Source organism: Melanotaenia boesemani, chromosome 15 (assembly GCF_017639745.1).
Source record: "Melanotaenia boesemani isolate fMelBoe1 chromosome 15, fMelBoe1.pri, whole genome shotgun sequence".
Lineage (NCBI taxonomy): Eukaryota > Metazoa > Chordata > Actinopteri > Atheriniformes > Melanotaeniidae > Melanotaenia > Melanotaenia boesemani.
In genome coordinates, this window is record NC_055696.1 from 24,484,253 (window position 1) to 24,508,252 (window position 24,000).

Genomic DNA, 24,000 nt, shown 5'->3' on the forward strand with positions numbered 1-24,000 from the left:
TTGTAACCTAGACCAGTGCTACCTAACAGCCCCTTTTTATCATTTATATGAACAACAGAAGAAGACAGAACAATCCATAAACTTTATTGAGCACTAAAAGATGAGGCAGGGACATGAAGTGAAAAAACCTTGTCAACGCTTTGCCTCTGATGCATCACATGCACAGCCAGCAGATGGCGCTCTTTGACCGTGTCAAATGTTTCGAAACAGTGATACGATTTCAGACAGTTGTATCAAATTTGACTCGATGTTTCATGAAGCCTTGGTTTCACCATCCCTACTAGAAACAGCTCCGCCAAGAGTCTAACAAACAAAAAACTTAAAGTAGAGAGAACTGGCATAATCTCCAAACAAGTAACAATTATCATAAACATACAAAAACTAAAGCAGAAAACCATAAAGGCTTGAACACTAGTCATTAGAGGTCAGACACAGCCCAATATCTCACAAATCTCTACAAGTCTCTACAAAGAGGGCAAGCTGTCAAATCAAAAACACAACTGCCACTGAATGAAGGGATGCTGCACCCTTTTATCTGTGAGGAAGCAGCAGCAGCGATTGGTCCAGAGGTGAGGAAGGTGTGGCAGAGTGCAGCCAATCCCAGCCAGGACATTTCCATAGTAGGCAGCCATAACAGAGACGCTGGAGTTCATATAACATGCCACAAAACCACCCAGAGAGCTGCCCTGGCATTTAATTGCAGAAATCAAAAGAAGAATACAAAGAATACACAAATAACCTTATTATGCGCAAAGCAATATGAATGCTTCTTTGCAGCAGACAAATATAAACAACAGATAAGCAACATTTATTTAAGTAATAAACATGACAGAACAGTGAAAATGAAGCTAAACTTATTGCTTTGCTGAGCACAGTGTAAAACAATGTAGAACTGACAAAAGATCTGAATATTTTACTTATGGTGTCCAAGTAGAAATACAACCAAATCCTTTCATAAGCTTCATCTCCCTCAGTGGAAGTAGCTTTTTCCAGCCAAAGATGTGCAGCTTTTACATGTCTGCAACAGTTCAGCAATTTCCCTTGATGTGATGCATAAGTCCACTGGACCATGTATTTTCTGGTTTATTTCAGTCTCTTATGAAAAACCATAGTTTATCATTCTTATTATCCAAATCCTAGATGAATCTGTCCGATTCCATGGTTACTGAAGTAGTCAGCAGGCCTTCAGATGCAAGAAAGGATGACTGGGAAGCAAATGTTTGTGTAAGAGTTGTGCGGCCTCTGTCTTGATCAGCCTTGATGAAAGTAAGACACACTTCAGAGTGAATATACTTTCCATCACTCAGTCATGCAGGAGGCTGTAATCAGCAGAATCTCCATTTTTTCATTTTCATTAACATTCTACCAGTCCTACTATTTGTGATCTGTGAGTAGTTAATCAAACATCCCACGACTGATGTACTGTAGATATTCATGCTTAGGACTCAATAAAAACAGTTGTCACTTGTTCTGGATTATATTAGCCGTGGTTATGAAAGACAACTGACAACTTTGCCTACCTAAAGAATCAGCCAGGCTGTGGAGGGTGAATGTGAAGTGACCTCTTCATTCTTTGTCCAAAAACAAGCATCAGCTGTGTAAATTTACTCTACATCACTGCTCTTCACCCTTGCTGGGCCTCTCTGTCATAAAAATGAGACTGGGAAGGAGAAACAGTAGCTTTCTGTTGTGATGAGGGCACGTCATTCAGCCTCGGATGATGTCGAACTACAGCCAAGTTTATGACTTCCTCCCAGCGTCCTAAGCTCCATTATACAGATGAATAGATTTGCTGACTAAATCCTAAGACAAAATATCTCATGTATCACAATGAGATCATGTTCAAGTATAAGCCAAAGACCCAAGGGCGATGAGAAGGATGAACACTTTGTAAAAATAAACTCATTAACAGACAGAATAATAATCTGATCACTGTGCTTCTGGCTTGGCCTAAGGTTTGCATACTAATTGATTATCACAGCCTGGAGACCCAAACCCAGGGGAAAACCTTGAATATATGTTGTGTTGAATGGCTCCATTCATTTAAATTCCTCACTCACAGGGAGTCAATAGCAGTTGTGTAATGGAGGGAAATCAGCAGTTCTGCAGAGACACACAAATGCCGTGTTGGGGTTCGACTTAAAACATAACCAATCAATTCTTCTTTTAGCTAGCACAAAGAAAAGTCAGGAAACCATAGTTTGGAGAGCTAAAACTCCCTAATGGATCTGCACTGCTTCAGGAGTTAATCCATCATCCAATGAGAATAACTTTCTCAGTCATTACTGACACACACACAGCCACAGTTTATAAATACCATCTCTTAGTGATATCCAGTCAAAAGTTTTGGAAACAGCGTCAAATCATTTTGACTAAAACTGCAGGTTTGCTACAAGTACAAGTTGCAAATCATAAATATCCTGTAATCAAATTATTCAGATTATTCATATTTAATATTAATTAGATCTATTGAAATCACCATGTCAACTTTGTCCACAAAAAGCTGGAAATCCCATGGTTATACATGAATAAAATGCTAAATTCTACAAGTTTTGAGTAAACCCCTTTATTTTGCCACATAGGTGTGTATATATATTTTAATATATATATTATATAATATATATATTAATACTATGGTCTGATGGCAGATTCAGATTTTGTCCCTAACAAGTGATACAGAATAACATACATGAAAGAATTAAAGCACGTCTAAGTATTTTGGTTTGTCACGAATGGCGGGCGTCGAAAGAGGTGAGGACCCAAATGCAGGTAGACAGCTCAGGAGGCAGAGTCGGTGCAGGTACAAGAAGGTTTATTTACAGGATCCAAAACAGGATAAAACAGAATACTTAAACCAGAGGGAACAGGCATTAGTGGATGGTGAGGATCCGACAAGGAATAACAGAAAACCAGGAGTACTTATACACAGAGGGAATAACAAGACACAGGTGAAGTGGATGACTAATCAGACCAGATGAACTAACGAGGCAGGAACAGAAAACCACAGCACACAAGGGAAAACTAACTAAACATGATCAGAAATCCAAAAACATACACATAAAGTACATAACGGTGACATGGTCACATTAATAGGGAGAAACAATCTAATATATCTGAAATTGAAAAGTTGTATTCAATAGTTTAAGATTTCCTTGATGAGTCTCTGAAAGTTAAGATTCTAATTTAAAGCGAAACATAGGAGCATAAACTAAGCCCACCCATTGACAACACTGAATGATGCTGATTGGTTGGAATTTCTGCTTTTTTGTTAGATTGATTCTATTCTGAAAAGTCTAGTTACCTTTGTCACTGGTCACAGCTACATACAGGAATTAAACCTGGTAATGATGGTGTCATTTTCTATAATGGAACAACCTGAAACGTGATTGTTCGGTTTTATGTCCTTCTGTAACAAACAGTGCTGAAACTGAGTGCAAATTCTTTGCTCATTTGGGAGGTTAGGGTGGTGGGTCTTTCATGATATCAATTCAGCCAAATACCTGAAAATGAAAAGAAATGGAGCCATGTTTTAATAAAAAAGAAGTTGTTCTTTTTAACATCTGTTTCCCAACCAGTAAGTCGTGCACTTCCTGCTGCAAACAGAGATGTTTCTCTGTAGTCTTTTGTTTCATGTTTATGACTGTGCACCTCCCGTCTCCCCTCACTTCTTTTGCTAAAAAGGAAGCTTTAATTTACTCTGTATCATCCATATTTATCATCAAAGTAGTACCTATTTTTTCAGAAAACAGTTTAATCTCGTCATGGGAATTATTCTGCTAAGCTTACATCTTTCTTACTTAAACAAAAGTAAACAGATGAGCTATTGCTCAGGGTAAAATGCGACAAGTGAACAACAAATAAATTCCAGTCTAAGGACGAGTGCTGCCACCAAGGACAAAGTGAGGCCAGGGTAACACACTCCATCAATGACTAGGTAATATATTTCTTGTGCGATGTTGTCAAGGCAATGTGTTTGAATCTAAGCACAGTGGTATCAGTCGGCGACACGAGGACTGGAGAATTGATGGACTGCACAGATCTAAGACTGTATTGCAAATGTAAGCTGTTCTTTTCTGGGAAAGAAAACATGGCGCTTAAAAGATCAAAAAAGGCCTGAGTTGATTTAGGTGATGGTTCTTACTTTCCCTTCAAGCGCTTAGTCAAATATTGATTTATATCCAACAATCTATGACTGCATTTTTTTCTGATTGTTGAACTCTCTAATGGGAGCTGTGGTAAAAGTACAGGGTTATAATTTTATAATTTTAAAAAACAAGCATCTGAATTGGGTCTAGTTTGTAAAACAGCAGGAATGACTTTTAAGAAGTTTCCATCTCACCAGCATGTGGCATCTAGCTGCTTGCCTCTACACTACACTGGTTCCATTTTTCGTTTTTCTTTTCAAATGAAAAAATGGACTGCCTGAATGTACATGGACCTGCTTCTTCCGTGTGATTGGCTCTCTGTATGAACTCCTGTTTTAGTTGATTGTTTTTCTCCATTGCCAGGTCTTCCCCTGTCTTAACCTGCTTGTCTAAAGTGAATTAGAACTTTAATTAACTTTGTATAGCTTTATAGTCTTTGACTAAGTCTTTTGAAGATTTGTATAGTGCAGGGTTAAACTGCATATTTCGGTCTACATCACTTCCCCAGTTATTAGCAAAAATGGCTAATCTGAAAAGATGATCTTGGACCAGTGCTTAGGACTGCTTCCACATCCCTGGCTTTGGTAAAAAAAAAAAAAATATATAGCACTGATATTGTGAAAATTACAGCTAGCAGCAACAGAAAAGACATCTTTCTGTTTCCTTAAAAAAGACATAATTCTCATGAAAAGGTTGAAATTTGAGGTTGGGATGGCACGTTAAGGGCAGCTTTTTTTAAAGTGACCCACATGAATTTTTCACTTCTGAGTTACATTCACACTACATATTTTTGTTACTTCCTGGATTGGTTTATGGGTGAACATGTGACTGCATAACTTTTCGACCTCCACCCTTCTGACTCCTTTTGATGGCACATTGATGATCGTTATGCATGTTTCTGGAGCCATCATTGCCCTGCAGCTTCCCGAGGTCCAGAAACGACCCCTCACACCTTGTTTCCAAAACACTCAACACACAACACACTGGTTGTTTTGAATGTGCATCATCGCTGATTCAGCATTGAAGGAGGAAGCAAGAAAAAGAATAAGACAGACCATGAGATATGACTAAAGTTAACATTGATGGATGCCAGCTTAGCCGCAGAGGGAGCCACAGTGTGCAAATCTGCCAAAATTCAGTTGTGTTGCTTGCACAGAACTTGGCTAGAGTCACAAATTGAAACCTTGTGGTTGACATTTTAGGCTGAAATGCATTCAACTAAGAATGTGACAGTTACCTTTATGGACACCATTTTCACAATCTGCATGCAAATGCTTTGATGACCACTAGAGGTCGCAAATTCTCCAAATGTAGTACGTCACTGTAGCGTGTTTGAACAGCCAACAGATGGGGAAAATGTCCAGTTAACGCAACAAGGTTTGGAAGGGTTTTACCTTCAACCTGACACAGAAGTTGCATTGGATGTAATAAACAGGTTAGGTCATTTTTTAAAAAGGATGACCTTCAGTCTGAAACTCTATATAGAGTCCTGCACTAAGGTTCAGTATTTTATCAATAAATCCATCATGTTTTAATACCTCCTCGGATTCTGTTTCAGAATATCAACTTACTTCCACCCTTGCTCTCATGTGCCGCCACTCAAAGATTAGAAGAAATAAAGCTAATTGCACAAGCAACTGATAAAGAGAATAATTTATTCAGTTTCAATGCAGAAAAGAATTTGGGCTTCACATTCCTGCTGTAAAAAAGGAATAATAAACTTTTCAAATTAGACAAAGAGTTGTTGATGTACTTTAGGACACTTAACTCTTCAATTCCAGTAAGCTGAAACATTATTAGTGTAATATGATGCCTCTGTGCTGATGTATTTAACAATGTGAGAGATACTTCCCTGAAATTAAAGTGAGTTTTTTTCTTGTGCAGCCACTTTGTATGTGCTACCATTTGCCAGAGTCATTCATAAGCCACTGCTAGTGCTGATTCAGAGGGTTCTTCATACAAGTTTCAATTATGCAAATGCATATAGCAGAATGATGAGAGCACTGCTTCTGGCTGAAAGGTTTGACCACGTGCAGTAACCACACAGAGTCCTCACATTTCCAGACAGCACTCATTTTTCCTCTAAGACTGGAAAAGTCAACACAGCACAAGTCAGACAAGGGGAAATTCTTAGTAAGGATGAGGTATTCCAGATGAAACTTCCATACTGAGTCTACTGCTGAATTTTATCGGTTCCTACAGCTTGAAAGGCTGATGTCTTTGCTTTTCATTACAAGTGCAACTTGTCAAAAATGTTCAATGTGTGTGTAAAGGCTAATCTAAAATGCTGCTATAGATCACAATACTTCCTCTGTGCCACAGAGCTCTAAAGTTTCCTCACACATGTTCTCAGAAAGCTTCCAGTAAAAGCACATGAAATAACCAGACTCTCTCTGAGTGCTCTTCTAATGTCCTGAGAACTCAGTTTGGACTGAGTCTGACAATATTATCACTGGGGCCTTGAGCTATTTTGAGGCTTTCAGGATTTACCTGTCTTATAGACAGAGTTAGAAGTACGTCATTCCTTGAAAAATATAGTATGACTTTACCAAATACAGAGAAGATATGTCTAGAGATGTTTCAAATAAATTGAAGCTCTAAAAGATTCAAGCTAGGATGAGAAACATTCATGTTGGAATAAGAGATTTCCCCAACAGAAACAGTCCTTGCCTTTTATCAAACCTAACCAGACATGAGATCAGATCAGAAAAAAGATTAAAATGAAATATTTTACTTTCCTATGAAGATTTATTTCATTCTCAGTGAGAAATCCTGAAGTCAGCATTGTTACACCTCGGCGTAATGAACCGAACTTTCCATGAGAAATACCGTTCTTCTTCATCAGTAGTGACGAAGCACTTTGCCCAGAGAGAGCTGGACCGTTCCTTCGCCACTCTATCCTTCTGGCATCCTTTGATATCTGAATTACCGGCCGGCTGTGAGAGAGTGCAGTAAGCTGAGTTCTGGCTGTTGATGTCTAAATTCTTCTGTTCTTCCTCACTGTTGTGTGAGGCCACAAGTGTGCAAAGCTGTCAAATGCAGCTGTTAGTTTCCATCATGAAATGTGCTAAGATAAGCAATAATGGAGGGAAAACCAGTAATGTGAGCCTGACTAATGCCATACCCCATCACCCACAAATACCTCCCATTCAGTTCTGCAGATGTCTGACTGAACATGAACTCCCTCCTCTGATGATCCAGTGTGGTAACAGTTATTGCTAGTGAATACAGTTTAGATTCATTTCCAGTGAAAAGGCAAGCCTTTAGATTAGGTGGACAAAGTTCAGTGGAAAACTTGAGATGGTACATATAAAACTGTATCTCAGAAAGTATTAAGCTAATGGGGGTAGCTCACAGTACGACTAACATGGCCCATCTGAGATGGACTTTAAAATAAGTCTTGACTCAAAGGTGGTCTTTGGCACTGGAGTGAATTACTGTTTTGGTCTTTCTCTGGTTCCTTTTAGTCTCTGACCTCTTCACCATATCCTGTAACTTGTTTAAACAAAATGTCACTGATGAGATTCCAGGGTATACCACACATTTACACATACTTATTTCCCGAAAATGATCTACGCTCTCGGTTCTCCAGGCCGCTCCAGCTTTCAACCAAATCTAATCCCCAAGACTTCGAGAACACACCTGCAAGTCAACAAAATAATGCTTCCAGGCAGCTCTCTGCTACATCATGAGTGGAACAGAAACCTTTGAGAAGGAGTTTAAACTGAGCTGCAACACTGAACCAAGACAAACAGAGACATGGAATCTTGAAGGGCACCAGATAAGGCAAATAAACACACCTCACACGGACTGAATGTGTTCTTAGCGGCAGGAAACAAAGAAGAACTAACCCTCTTTGAAAAATAAATGGTGCTGGGAAATATACACAAATATAACACATGCATGCACAAACCCAGGTACATTTCCACATCCAAAGCAAGCCATTCCCTGTCTCTGAGATTAAAGCTTACCCATATTACAGGGTAAATTTAATGAGCTTGCTCTCCAGATTTCAAGAACGTGTTTCAAATTAATGAGATCTTTTACATATGTTGGCATTGAAGCAACAGACATTGGCCATGGAAAATAATCTTCCAGAACTGTATTTTAACAGATGGTTTGACTAACCTGTTATTTTCCATCTGTGGGACTGATTGCTAAAGTTGACTCCAGAGACCTCTCAGAATTAGAATTTACTGCAGTTTGTTCACCATAACCTTTTCTGTATAGAGAATCTCATAAATGATGGCTTAGGTTTTTCTTAAATTAAAGGAATACATCCATAGAGGTCAATTTAGGTCCATCTGTTGAATTGTTCACAAAAATATCAATATGTTGACATGGTGAAAACGACTTGCTGAAGTCATCTCTACATGGGTCTTCACTGTTCTTACGATAATGTTTAAAGAACCCTCTCCATCGCTGACAGAAAATTAGACTAGAACATGAGAATAAAGTCCAACAGAAATGCGAGTCGGGGGGGTATGGGGGCGTGCCATTTTTTTTCACACCATATGACTGAAACACAGCCTGATGGGCACAGATTGTGCTCGTTTCAGCAACAAACTTTAATTGAGATCTGGGGGGGGGCTAACAGAGAGACAATCATGGGGTGATGAACAGAGACTGTGTGCAGTCAGAGCTTGTACTGGAGCATCCAGTCTGCGAGATCATCCTTTTTTTTCCCAGGACGGCTCATCAAGCCAACATTAGAGGCAAATGCCAGCATGCATTTGCATCAGCACACTGCCTCTGAGAAGACACCCAGACTTCTTCACTACCACCATCTACCAGTATCCAGGGACTGAGAAATTAAGTGCTGCTTCCAGAAATGGATCCTCACCTCTCTTGTACCGAAAGCACTAATTAAGCAATCCTGTGGAAATCTTGTTATCATCTTGCATACAGTGGGATAGAATTGACACCCAATATGCATCTGTAAGCAATGGCTTTTCTTGTGTATGGTGCTAAATCAAAGCCTAGATTCTGTCATTTGAGAACAATACCGTACCATTCATCACATTTGGCATGCAAGTGTGAGACAGCAAGAAGTTCAGCAAGAGTGAGAATGGCGTGAACTTAATTGGGTTTGACATGTAACAGTTCAGGCAAAAGTAAGAGCCCAGTGACTTTATTTGCTTTTGGGATGGAGACATGGGAGAACCATAGCAGCCTGACAGTTCACTTCCTGCCGTTTTCATGGCCCCTTCAAGCATTCGATATCCTTAAAGCTTACAATTTACCACCATTTGAGATTAATTTGATGCCAAGTTGCTATACTTCAAACTATATAACATGGATGTGGAACTTGTCAACACACTCATTTATCTAAAGAGTTTAATTTAAACATCGTCCCCTGAAGCCTCCTAGTAAAGATATCTGTGATATACAAGAAGTGACATACTTTGGTTTTCAAAGAGAGAAGAAAGATCAATAAGGAAGTGTTGCCATAACAAACGCAAATTGAACAAATTTAGAATTGACCAAATGACTTCAGTGGCACGGATCCTGAATTTTAAAATCAGCAAGAGGGAAAATAGTGTTGAATGTAAAAAATGTATTGATGTGCATGTAGAGGTCATTAACAGTTTAACAGATAAGCAATGAGGCATGATATTACAAAAGAAGTACATCCACCATCCATGGTATTACACCCACATGTTCAGCTGGTTCGTTAATACAGATATCTAGACAGCCAATCACATGACAGCAACTTGATGCTGATTGGATATGATAGAAAGGCAACAGGAAGTCAGATAAGCGTTTTAGGGTGTTGCTGGTGTAATGGTGTGGGGGATATTTTCTTGGCCCACTTTGGGCCCCTTAGTACCAGCATGGCCTGGTTTAACCACCACAGCCTACCTGAGTCTTGTTGCTGACCATGTCCATCCCTTTATGACCACAGTGTAGCATCTTCTGATGGCTACTTCCAGCAGGATAATGCTCCATGTCACAAAGCTCAGATCATCTCCACCTGCTTTCTGGAAGATGACAATGAGTTCACACTCCAGTGGTCTCCACAGTCACCAGATCTCAGTCCAGTAGAGCAGCTTTGGGAGGTGGTGGAACGGGAGATTCTCATCATGGATGCAGCCGACAAACCTGCAGCAACTGTGTGATGCTGTCATGTCAATATGGAGCAAAACCTCTGAGGAAGGTTTCCACCACCTGGATCCATCTGTCACACTAAGGATTAAAAAGAGGGTCCGATCTGGTACTAAAAGGTGGTCTTGATGAAGAGGATGACCCAGTACTAGAAGGTGGTCATAAAAAAGTAGCCAGCGAGTGTATATTTACAAGGACTGCATGATATTAAGGAAACATTCAGTATGTGATCTGTTATTAAAGGTCCCATATTCTACTTTTTTTCAACAATTTCATATGGATGTCAGACGTCCAACTACATTGTTTTCAAAGTGTATTACCACAAATTCAGCTTTGGTCCTTAATTTCAGCCATTCCAAAATGTAGCTCCAGTAAGCTCGACTGAGAACGGGCTGTTTCTATGTCTGAACCTTTAAATGTTCATGAGCCTGTCCACCCCCCTCTCTGTGATTTTAGAGATCAGGCTAAGCTAGCCAGGAGGATGGGTCAATGACAGTATCGACTACTGGGGGTAGTTGTTATTTCCCTCTTCTCAGACTTACTTGTTTGAGCACACATTCACTGGTAAACGTGGAGCAAGCAAGCGAGAGAGGTGACAGAATTTTCTCATTTTTGGGCCTCATATACAGGCTATGAGAACACATATGACTGCTAGAAAACCCTGCTTTCCACCACTGCACTTGTAAATGATGCTGCATAGCATGACACAACCACAGCAAAAAGCATTAAACCAACACAGCATGTAATTCATATGAAGGCTGGTTCCAACAGTGTTGTCTGTTATCTAAACAGAAAGCACAACTCATTAAAATGAATAAACTGCTTAATAAAATCTGGAAATGTAATTTGACTGTGAAGTCCTAAACTTTCTTACACATACATCCATGGATACAGTGGACTGGATGCACAGTCCACAAAGGGCATCTGCAGATCAGTTTGGACTCTTGTGTCATGGATTTGCCTCTGAACTTTTGAATGTTTTAAACTTTGAGATTGACCAGCCAAGACACTAAGTACAATTAATTTTACTAACTCGTTTTAATAATTCATTTTATTCTAAAAATACAAGGGAAGGGGCTTTTTTGTTTGCGTGGTTGGCTCATGTGGTCTGTTTGCCAAGTTTATCATTAGAGAATGGTGGCTGTGGCACCTTCATATTTTACTGTATAAATATTCCTTATACAGAGCATTTAAAGCTGTTTTGACAGAGATGATGCTCTGGTCTCCCTGCAAGCAGCCCTTCTTGTAAATATAATGCTGTTTACCATCTGGAACCTACGTGGGAAGAAAACTCGACTCCATGTGCTTGTAACTGAGCTGTGGAATTTTGACGGAATAAAAGGTCTGTGTGCAAATCTTTACAATAAGACCTTTAAGCACTCCAACTCTCAGCTTTACAAGTGACCATCTGGAGAAGCGGTCCTGCCATACAGCTGCATCAGCCATCATGCAGGTGTCTTTTGTTTGAGGCATAGTCCAGGCTGATAGCAGACTCCAGCCAAAACCTGTAATTAGACACAACACTCCTGACCTTTATTACCTGCTTTAAGCCTTGTAAACAGGTAGATTTGTGCAAATGACTCATGAGAGCCGATGTTAAAGGGCCATCTTCCATCAAGTACAGTGATAATCTCAGCAATAAATGTACATCTTCCTACATCTTTTCCACAGAATTAAGTGTTACATAAATGATTGCTTTACTGGAAAAGGAGAAAAGATACACAGTAGAAATGCCCCTCTTTTATGTTAAAACTAGATCCATTTCCAAGAAACGCCAATGAAACATTACAGCAATTTACCAACAATAATAGCTTAACAGTTAAATAAAGACACTGCTGCATGGAAATGGGATTTTTCATTCAATTACAGCTGTTATATGCTGGATAATGACTGATGTTTAAGACAAAACTATCAATAAAAATGTATCAAATTACTTTAAACTAATCGTGATACCGAAGTTGTTATTTTCCCATTTGATCTCTTAAACTAACAAATTCATCTTTACAGATAAAACATCGCAGGACAAGCTGGACGTGGGCCTCGTGGACAGAGCTGATAACATCCATAACAAAGACTGTTTACATGCTGAAGGTCTGAGCTACATCTTATTAGACCCTACTGGGCAGGATTATAGGGCTGTTGTCCTGCCAGCTTCCTTTGTGACTGAGAAATGCTGATAAAAACAAAATGAAAGAAAAACAGACAGAGCAGATGAAAAACACTTGATATGGTGACATAACTGCCTCCAGGTTGCTGCAGTCTAATGCAGCCTCCTGAAAAAAATATGTCCAAAATCCTTACTGGGCATCAAGCACTTGGTCGGCTGTTCTGTTACTTTCACTTCATGTCCAATCCAATCCAACTTTATTTATAAAGCACATTAAAACAACCACAGAGGACCAAAGTGCTGTACCAAAGAATAAAAGCACAGAGAATAAAATCAAAAAGAAAACAATAAAATACAATAAATAAAGTATAAAAACAGAAGTAAATGTCAACATCTTAGGAGTATGAAAAAGCCAATAAGCTTGTGTCAATGAAACAATTCAGACATAAGCCTTCTCTAAACTGAGTTTATATAATTCACCAGTTTCATGAAGAATGTTATGTCATCCATATTCATATAGAAACAAAAAACAACCTGCCCAATGACATGTACCAGAAATAGACTTAAGCCCTGTTCAGGACAGGAATAGCATCTATAGTCTGCTCTCATTAGCTACTGAAACTGTGTGCCCTCCTTTTTCAGAGATGTGAGGAGAGACGTGCACCACTTTAGTTTGTACCCTGCAAAGGTCTGGCTGTGCCCCCCAGCCGTGCATCGCATTACTAATCACATTATCTTCACTGTTCAAGAAACTCATCACCCTCTGCGCTCATTGAAGAAGCTGGATGAGACTGTTTGGTGTTTTTTTGCTTCCTAAGAACAAGTTTGCCATCATTAGCAGATGTTGATGGGCATGTGTGAAAAAAAAAAATCACTCTTAATCCACATAGTTAAATTGCAACGAGTCAAAGATTCTGAGCAAGAATCAAATGACTGAAACAACTTTTAATTAATAGCAGAGAAGATACCGCTCAGCAATAGAGATTTTAAACCATTTCCAATTCTACAGAAACCTGAGTCTACTGGAAATATGGTGGTCTCATTTAATTAATACAGTAAAGTGATAAAAACATTAATTTCTAGTTATTATTAAAGTTTTTATCCCTAAAAAAAAAGAAGTGTGGATTGCTTCAGACAGGAGGTTGATGCAGTAAAAATCAATCAAAGGGGAAATGGTTTTATAATTAAAAAAAAATGAAGGAAAAAACAAAAACAATTCAAAAACCAAAGCACTGAACCTGCAGACCCAGCTGAGCACTGACTCACCTGTGTATCCAAGTCAATTCATGCACAAATGTTTCCCAGTCTTACACTGTGTATTAGGTCAAATAAACATGCACTCCAGTTCTGGTAGATGTGACAATCTGCCCTTAAAAGCAGTCGGATAAAATGTTTAAATTCTGCTTGCATGCACACAACAACATCTAATCCTGCTGAAGATCAGCTCAAACCACAGTGCACAACAGTGAAGATTATATGAGTCATAGTTGTATTTAACAATATAAATACACATTTTTTTGTGTGTGTGTTTAACCTAATTTTACTGAGAAAACCTCCCTTTCATTGAAATTTAGAGATGGGACATTTGGTACTGAGCCTCTTTCATTCTATTGAGGCAGACTGGTTGGAATCACTGGATCGAGGCTTGTATCAAATCTTTGTGATCATGTGATTAAAGACGTTGGAGGCTTCATACATCCTAATAAAACACCACAAGTGAGATTATTTATTTAAATCTTTTGGTCAGTTTTATTCATTGTGAGAGACCTTTAACTGCAAAAGATCTATAATCATGGAGAATGCAAACAATCCATGTATGGAACATTTTGACCTTTTAATTTTAAATTGTACCAATGTTTTAAGTATTTTCAGAGAAATGTGGCTGTTTAGTCCACCAATTATTAAGAGCTTAGTAATATTATGATCATACCTCCAAAACACTGGTGTAAAAACACCTGTCACCTCACTTCACAGCACAAACCTGTCATATCACTCCAAGTCATGTTTTAAGTAATTATAGTGGCAGGACAGACGTCGCATTTACACACATCTTTTAGTTTTTTAGTGATTTTTAAAAATGTATTTTAAATCTGATTCTCAGAACAAAAGCGTGACTGTTGAAGACTGAATGTGTGGATTTTGTGTTGGAAGTAAAAAACTGAATTATTTGAATCATCTGGAAGTTTGTGGCTGCTGTAACTGCAGCTGGCCACTAGATGTCACTAGTACGGTCTGTCTTTGAAGATTTGAAGCTTCAAATCTTTTCTTTCGAAAAATTGGGAAGAAGTCTCAAAAGCTTCACAAGGCTTCATCTGCCCATCTCTAAAATATTGCATTAAAACAAATAGAGGCATTCTGTAGCCATTTTATTTTGTATTTTACTACTGCTTTGCCATTATGGTGGTAAATTCTGGTCAGAACAAATTCTCTCTGATCATTCAAACCAAACAGTTTTTCTGTGTTTTCTCTGCTGCGCTTCCAAGTTAGTCACATATTTAACAGCATTTAACATATTTTAATATTACTAGCATCCTTTAAATAACAAAATTCCACTACCATCTCATCTTGGTAAAATAATTAAAGGCTGTCCACAGAAGTTGGGTCCAGTCTTTAATGGTTTGGGTCCTAAGGGGGAGAATTAAACTAAATATCTTGTAATTAAGTGAGTGGCTGCAGCCACTTTCCATTGTTTTGCAGCTGGCCCATCTGTGACAATGCAGCCATCCAATCTCCATGCTGTAGCTAATGGAAAAATATTGATCCTGGCTGTTCCATATTCAGAGATGGGACAGACATGTTAGGGCGAAACGAAGAACTGAGTCAATATTGTCCACATCTGCAGCCCCGCCTTTGTTTTTTGTGACAGATGGAGGCATGGATGTGAGGTATTTGAAAACAAAGTAAAACATTAAATCAAGAGTAAAGAAGGGAAGCCTTTAATGGAAATGAAGCACACTAGGCCAGAAAGATATGAAAAAGAAAACATAATAATAAATGTAATTGTGATTTTTCAGACCAAAATGGTAATTTGGTTTTTGATTTAACCTTTTAAATTCCGGCTTCTGTTCAGTGTCCAAGCAGTAATCTATCTTCCATATGAGATGGAGGATTATCACGTGAGATGACACCAAAATATGAACGCAAGGACAAAAAGTTGAGAAATTAACAGTTTTACAACTGCAAGAGGCAAACTGTGGCCAAACACTGAAGTTTCCTCTAGAACAGGTGTCTGCTTTCAAATAGCAGAAAGGGGTGGAGCACGCTGATAAATTTACAGCTTTTTTTGTGCAAACTTCATGGACACTAACATTTCAAAACCATCTGTGTCTTCATCAGAGTTACAAGTGAACCCAGCAGCCGAGCAGGCAGTTATAGACAATCTGGGATGGGTGTAGATAAGATCTGACAAGATAAGTCTTATCTTATCTTATCTTATCTTATCTTATCTTATCTTAGACAATCTGAAACAGGTGTACAGATTCATTAGAAGCACAGAGAAGCCATGCTGAAAGCCCATTGGTCAAAACAGAGTAGAGGTGGAGCTTGTGTTCACACTATACACACCCAACAACTTTGTTTCTACTTTGAAATAAAGGTTTCTACTTTGGAGTATAAACTACATAGTCTGATGTCATTGATCTTATTTCCACCACAGCTCTTTGATGCAATACACTCTAAAACACGCATGTGCGCGTGCATGTGCAGGTGAGCAAACGGGGAAAGCATGTCAAACAATATGTTGTTTGTCACCTTAAAATCAGACTAAATTAGGGTCGACTGCACCCTGTGCCAACTACCATCCATTCATCATAAATGTCCATTACGGAGACACAGCTGAACAAGCCAAAACTAGGTCATTGTGGGAGTTTCTGAGTCGTATTATGGTTTAAATGGATTCAGTAATTTCTGTAGGTTTTATGAACATCAACACATTATCTGAGATTTGAGGTTTTTAATGACAGCATTTCAGCCATTTATGGAAAATTAGTCCACGATAAGGTTTGAAAATGCAACGTGATATCACAGCTGAGTGCAGCTGTCACATGACATGACTGTAGCACAAGGAAGATGCATTACGACTGAAGCAAGTGGATTTGTGAAGCGGTGGATGCTGCAGGTTTGAAACCTGGAAAAGGTGCTGTGCAATATGAAAATTAATCGTGTTCCTTGCGATTTGTTAATGGCAACGTCTTAAATTGTGATTTTAATTTAAAAAGACGAATTGATCAGGTCTAGAACATACCAGAATCTATTTATTCCATTACTGAACTTGATAATAACGGAGTCCAATGCATGAAGTCAACTTCATTTTCTGATGATGTGAGCTGAGAGTACTAGTACTAGTATATTAGTACTGGGTAGAGGTATTGTGCATAAAGCAGCCACAAAACAACAGTAGCAAAGGAGCAATAACATCAAAATATGACATTATAAATTGCAAAAGTCTTGGCTGAAAGGGTTTAAGCAAGCTTTAGAATCTAACCACAAGTAGCATAATAAGAATGTATCAGACTGATCTGCAGATTTTAAAGGCCACACACCACTGGTTCAACACAGTCTTCATTTTAAAGGCTGGTTTGATATTTGTTGGCAACTTCCTTCAAACCAGTGGTTCAAATAATAAAAAGTTAAGTTAATACCCTCAGCGTTTCTCTGTGTGGACATGGCCTTCATTTTAACAACCGCAGGCTCTGGACAGTAAGAACGGTCCTTGACTATGTGTTCACTTTTAGGGTTTAAGTTCAAAACCACTGCTTCATATATGTACGATTTGAGATGAAAACCGCACTTCTGTTTTTATAAGGCAAAAACTCATCATTGTTTATCTATTTTTTTTTTTTTTTTGTTGAATAGAGTTTATTTCTCTTCCAGTCCTCTTCTTAGAAAAGCTATTGACAACCTAAGCCCTCCTGACCAAGACCACTACATCTTTTCCTCCAAATCTAAATGTTTCAGTCAGTTTGTCAGAGCAACATAACATTTACAGAGCAATGAACGAAGTGATGAAAATCTACTTGTGTGATATAGCTGCAATCACATAGATGCACCGATGAGCCATAACACAAGTCTGCAGGAGCACCAAGAAGTTTCGAAGCTTTCGATTCTTTGGGTCCTTTAATTTGTGAAGTGGAATCTTTGTGGCTGGTATGTCATCAGATTTAAGGAGTCTGAACACCTCAGATTGTAGTCGTTACAGTTTGCTGTAAAGTCATTGCTGCCATGGCTGATGGGTGCACTTATTATGCTGACTTTGTTTGAATGGCAAGAAGAGCTAAAATATTTCTGAGAGAGAAGGGTGAACAATCTATAAAGTGAAGCAAACTGACACTTTTTGAATTATGTTTGAAATGCTTTAAAACATCCTTTCCTCAGTGTTGAATGTTGAAGGAGACTTGCAGCTGAGACTTAAATCCAACAGGGTAATAACCAGTTAAATATGAATAACATATTCAGAAGATTTGATATAATAAAAGTGAAGGCATTGGAAGGACAGATATGAGTTTCAGTGTAGGAAGAAAATGCTGAAATGTCACACTGAAAGCAGCCAATGACTCAAAAGACAAGCTTATCAACAATATCTATTTGTTGTTATTCATGGCGAGAAAGTAGACAAAAGACTAGTGGTTCTGTCTCATTTTGTTGATACTTTCTTCATATTTTGTTGTGAAAAATCACATAAAGACTAATGAATAATTTAATAATAATTTTGTTCAAATCTTGCCTTAAATTTCATAAGCAAAAAGCAAATATCAACACAAATCCTGATTCATAACAGAAGTTCCTATCAAAAGCCCGTTCCAATTAAAACGGAGGAAAAACATTTTCTTAAACTTTCATCCCACTCTACGAAGGCAGATGTTTGTGCACCCGGTTTTGCTTTTGGAGGGAAAAATTCAAGCTTATCGTACAAGACAGGAACATTTGCTCCCTCACAAACAGTGATGCAATTATGACTAATCTGAAACTCATCATGATATCATCCTTTGTTTGAATCTCCTCCATGCAGTTGCTTCACTCAACACAATTTCCTCTGCCAGATGGACTCTGTCCAAGCCTGCCTTTTGTCTGGGGGTTACGAGTGATTATGTTGAATTCATAATCCTGGACCGAATGCATAAAGTTTAATGTAGATTTTTATGACACATAACTAAAGATAGGCTTCTTTGCAGAAATAAAATGTGCAAACAAATTATTTGAGTAAATTTTTGTGTATGTCTGCACATTTAACTAATAAATTAATAAATTGCATGTTGTTTGCACCACAATTTATTATACATGGCATTAAAAACTATTATAAAGCACTTAAATTTCAGGGGTACAGGCTGGACTTGTTCTGAAAAACCATGTACGGTCCATATGTAAATCAAATTAAACTTTATTTATAAAGCACCTTTCATGCCACAGCCAACACAAAGTGCTTTACATGATTTAAAACATGTATGCATATAAAACAAAACAAAGTGGGAATACATAATAACAGAAACACTCACCAAAATATTTCACACAGCCGCACGCACGCACACACACGCACACACACACACACACACACACACACGCCAAGCAGCCTTCCCTCCCCATTCTATACAAACATGATTCTCTTATTTCTGTCTCGAACTGAATGTAATTATAAAATACTAAAAGTGATAAGCATCCGACCTGATGCTGCTGTGAGGAAACAATATCAGTGTCATGGGGATCCATCCACACCAGGGACCAGTCCACCCATGTCTAACAGCTGCAACCACCCCCATCAGGACAGACCGGGGCCCACACCACAGCCAAAAGGCCGCAGTGCAGGGCCCCAGCCACCCCGAATAGGTGCAATCACCACGACAGCAGCCCCCAGACCGAGCATGCAAACCCCCCCCCGGCATGGAGGATCCCCACGAGGAAAACACTGGAGTTAAAATTAAAATTAAACAACCTTAAGAAACAATAAGAACAGCTAAGAATGAATAAATAAGTAGTAGAGTTGAATAAAATGAAAATAAAATTGTGAAATAAAATAATGTAAAATAAATTAAGATCAAATAACTTTAGTTAAAAGCTAAGCTAAAAAGGTAGGTCCTTAAAATCAGTCCTGAAACGCACTTATTCACCACAGTCTTCCTTTTATACTTTATGTAAGTGAAAAGTGTATTCAAGGTTTAGGTGCATACACCTCATTTATACATCTGCCCCATCTCCTGTGTCATATTTATGCAGCATATGGTGAAAAGAGGCATTTTATGACATGCACTTGTGTCAGGGCAGGAGTAGATGTTCATGCAGACAATGTTTCAATCAAATTACTGTCTCTTTGTGAACACTTTGGAGCAACAATGACACATTCTTTGCAAAATAGTTTCCTAATTTTGTTTGGAAATGTTTTTGGTCAGTAAGTCAGACCACCTGTGGTCATAAATTAGTTATAAAACAGAAACTTGAAGGTCGGCATTTATTAGCTTTTGTGAAATGTTTCAATGAATAACTGATGGGTAATGTAGTAGGAGAATGCAAATGCAGCTCCTTTGAGGAGAGCAGCAAAGAAAAATGTAGTGATGCAGCAAATGTCCATGTCTGTTAAGCACATTCCCCAGTGGTGAGAGCAGGAGAAGCTACCAAAGTTCAGGGTCTTTTAATATAAATCTGACATAGCAAAGGCAGAAAAAGGAGGCACAATTAATCAGAACTCTTCATCTAAATGTCTTCTGCACTTCTGTATTCTCTTTTTTCTGATTTCATTGCTTCTGCTATTCCCTGCGAGGAATGATCAGCTTTTTAAAATGATCTTTCCTGAAAGCATTACAATTCAAATGTGGAGGGATCTTTGTGAGAAGGCAAGGTTTTAAAAAGGAGCAGAGAATCTGCACAGATTTCAGAAACAGCTGTAATCTGCTTGTTTCAGTAGTCTCACACATGCTGTTCTCCTGCTTTAAAAGTGAATAGATGGATGGGGTGTGAGAGTATGTCTGCATAAGAGGGTGGATGAAGGATTTTTAGCACCGTTTTGCCATCCAATCAGCAGCTAAAGACAAATAAAGTTGGCCAGTTGTGAGGTGCGCATGAGAATGTCTTTAAAGTTAGCTTGAAATTGAAATGATCCACTAATGGGCTTGTGCTGCTGCGCCCCTCATTGATCTGGTCACTGGAAAGCCTGTCGATAACTTATGAGCCATTTTGTGCGGCCCAGCCTCTGACCTTTATGCTAGTCCATTAAACCCCATAACACACCAAACTGACCCCATATGGGAACATCTCAATTATAAGATCATCAAGTTACTGCTTCTGCCTTTAGGTTATTTGTTTTTTAATCGCTTGTTGCACCTAAAAGCTGCTGATCCCCCCCCCCATCGCCTGCATCATTAATCAGAAATCTGACCAGACTAGATGTCCCTACATTAGCCTGGTACAGTCACTAAGCAATGCGTAGCTGAACTAGAAAACCTTCCTGCTGACTGATGAAGGGTCATAAGTGTATCAACCAACACGCTATATTTGCACTGTATTTTGTTCACAGGTCAGTTGTTTGATTTACCGTCTCACCTCTAAAAATGTCACAGCTTGGTGCAGATTTTCATTCTGCACGAGTGTGAAATGAAGCAAAAACAAACTCGCTTTGCTGTGTCCTTCCGGAAAGGTTAGACACAGCCCTCGCAAAGCTAAATGACTACACATTTAATTGTTCAATTGGCTATAACAGTCTCTGTTTATGTTTACCTGACAGGAACCTTCTGTAAATGATCACTCTTGTCAGTTCAAATCAACCGATATTTTGCACCAATGATATTTTCCCCTGCCAGCATCTCAGGGAGGAGGCTGTGGTGCCTGTATGGACTCACAAAGTGACTTTCACACAGGAAACCACAAATCCATCATGTTGCCAAGCCAACGACAACCTAGACAGCTTGTTTTCTTTAACAAACCACACTGCAGATCTAACAGATGAAGAAGTTGTTAGTTAATTAAAAATAAATAACTTTAACACAAAACAGGACATGTTTGACTCTCATAGCTGTCAACAGTAACCAGACCTAATCAAATCTACTTAACAAGAAGCTCATTGCCCCAAACAAGGGTATAATTAACTTCAAAGGGGGGAATTTTGATCTATATTCTGGACAGGTTTGAGTGAATTTCATTACAACCATCTCTTAAAGTCAGAAAAAAGGTAGATCCATGTTTGATCTTTCTGTGAGGCCACAGACAAGCACAGCAGTCATGCATTATCATGCATCAGCTGCACATGTTCACATTGAGTCAAAGCTGCTTAGTGCTACAGCCTGCTGTGCTGGTGGATAGCTGTTGTGCCATACGAGCTAACACACAGCATGAACATTTAATCAGAATATTAAACCTAAAGAAATTATCAAAAGCAGAGGAGCTATCAGTAGAACATGTGGAAAATATGTAATATGTAAACATAAATAAGAATGATTCAAACTAGTCTGAATTTGCTTTGTTTTTTTTATAGAATATAAAAAGTCTCAAGTTCATTGAGCCTAGAAATAAATGAAAGACTCTTAACTCTTCCCTTCCAGACCTCGTGATTTCAAGGCTGCAGGAGCAGTAAGTGTAAACTGCTCTAGCTATTATAGTTTCAAAAAACAATTTGGGACAAGTGGGCTGTGTCACACAGCCAACACTCTCATAAACCCACACTGTGTCATGAGGGAAGCCGTGTAAAGAGCTTCTTCTGAAGTGCAGTAGCATCTCACATCGTAGAGGAGAGCATCAACAGATGTCATCAAGAGGATGCCGTTATTTCCATAATCTTCACACTTTTTATGGAAGCTTTCACGTTTTCTCCACTCGGTTTTGATCAGGTGCCTCATTTATAAAACAGACATTAAACTTTGATCTTAAGAATGACTTTTACAAAAAAGCAGTAAATATTTATAAAAACCTAACTTTGAAATGGTAATTACCAAAGCTCCTGGGAAAGACTTGGTTCAACAGGTGTCTGTCTATCAATTAAAGGAGTGAAGAATTTATAACACAAGTATTAAGTATGGCTATTTCTTGTTTGCAATTGAGGTCAGATGCTTTAATCTCAGGTGTTCCACCTCTTAAGCTGACAATACACTCCAAAGGTGTGAACTTGGCTTTGTTTTTACACTTAACATTTAGGTTGTTTTCACATCTTATAGTCCACTTCACTTGGCTCAGCTCAGCTTTGCAGCATTCAGTTGGCCCGAGATTGCTTTCATACTGCACTTACTCAAACTGAATTTTGAATAGGGATGGGAATCGAAACTCGGCTCCACTCAGGAACCGGTTGTACTTTTTCCAAACCACCAGAATCGTGTGCCACTGGGCTGATCAATGAACACAAACAATGGACAGGAAAACTTGCTCATCTATTTTTTACTGCAGGGAAATTTCTCTCTCCACCACGTCAGCTGTGGCCTTTTTCCTGCATATGGTTCCCTTAAAGCTAACTTAGATCCACATTTGTACCAGAGTTTGAATTTATGACAACATTAGAGTTCGGTTCATTCGGTTCACATTCACACGTCCTGAAACAAACCAGACTTTCTGAGAACTTCAGGTACGACATGATGAACTGCAGTCTACCTGGGTCAGATATAAATCAAGTTTGGGTGTAGTTTATTTTGGTTGTGCTTGCTAATGTTTAACACAGTCAGTTACCAGTTGGCCATTTAACAATTTAGCTAGCTGTGGATGCTAGCTAGCTGTGGATGCTAGCTAGCATGGAGAGGTTTCTACTGCTGGGTGGTTTATATCATGCCATACTAGTGATATTGATCTTAGTGCCTCAGTCATTTTATACTATTCAATTAGTTAGTTAAGTAACATTTTCATTGAATGGGTAGCTGAGAAAAGTGAGCTGTGGAGAAAGCTGCTTTTGTAGCCTGATGAGGTCAAATAAAATGATAAAAACACTCATTATGAGATTTGACTTTATTGTCATTGCACAAAGTATAGTCCAAAGAAAAAGTTTTTGATCTAACTTGAGTGCAAACAAGTGCTCAGAAAATGCTTATATTAAAATTAATTAGAATTAGTGTATCTTAATAGGTCTTAATGCATAAGACAATAGGTGGAATAAATATGAGAATGATGTAAATATAACACTAGATCTCCCAGAGCTATGAAAGTTTCATTAAGGCTGAGCACATTTCAGTGCATTTCTTGATCTGGACATTTGTCCCTGCACTGTTCAGTATGATGTAAAATCTAGCATAAATCCAACTTTGCATACCAGCCTTAACAGAAAACTTCTACCTGATCTGATCCAGAATGACCGGAATCTAGATAGAAAATAGTTAAAAAATCTTGTGTGGTTCAAATAACCACCTGTGGCTGAAATATCTTTACATGGGCTACTAAATATTAAAACTTGTTTTAATGAAAATTCACATAGTTTTAGGAAAACTGATAAACAGCTGTTTTCTTCCAGCTATAACCTCTCATTGCACGTCCAGAATTTCGTGACGTCAGATTTGATGTATCTTGATCAGGAGATGTGGAAAAATTGGCTTTCAGGCAAAAACGTCTCTGGACGCTGACTTGAATAATAAAAAGAAGTTTATTACAAAAGTTCAGACATCAAAACAGATTTCTGCAGCAAAATCTGGAGGTCCCAAAGCCAGAACGAAGACCTAAAGACCTGATGTGTCGTTCTGTCTTATATAGGGT

The 24,000-nt window shown here is 38.6% G+C and overlaps 1 protein-coding gene and 1 long non-coding RNA gene across 21 annotated transcripts in view; both read right to left on the reverse strand.

The window, feature by feature from the left end:
• Nucleotides 1–24,000, reverse strand: part of ncam1a (neural cell adhesion molecule 1a) — a 303,473-nt gene that overhangs the window by 177,967 nt on the left and 101,506 nt on the right. The window lies entirely within an intron of this gene.
• LOC121654113 lies at nt 10,823–22,577 on the reverse strand. The gene is made up of 4 exons (XR_006012908.1): nt 22,565–22,577; nt 20,257–20,259; nt 12,185–12,190; nt 10,823–10,911 (listed from the first exon to the last, which is right to left on the reverse strand). It is a non-coding gene; the product is annotated as an uncharacterized LOC121654113 (long non-coding RNA).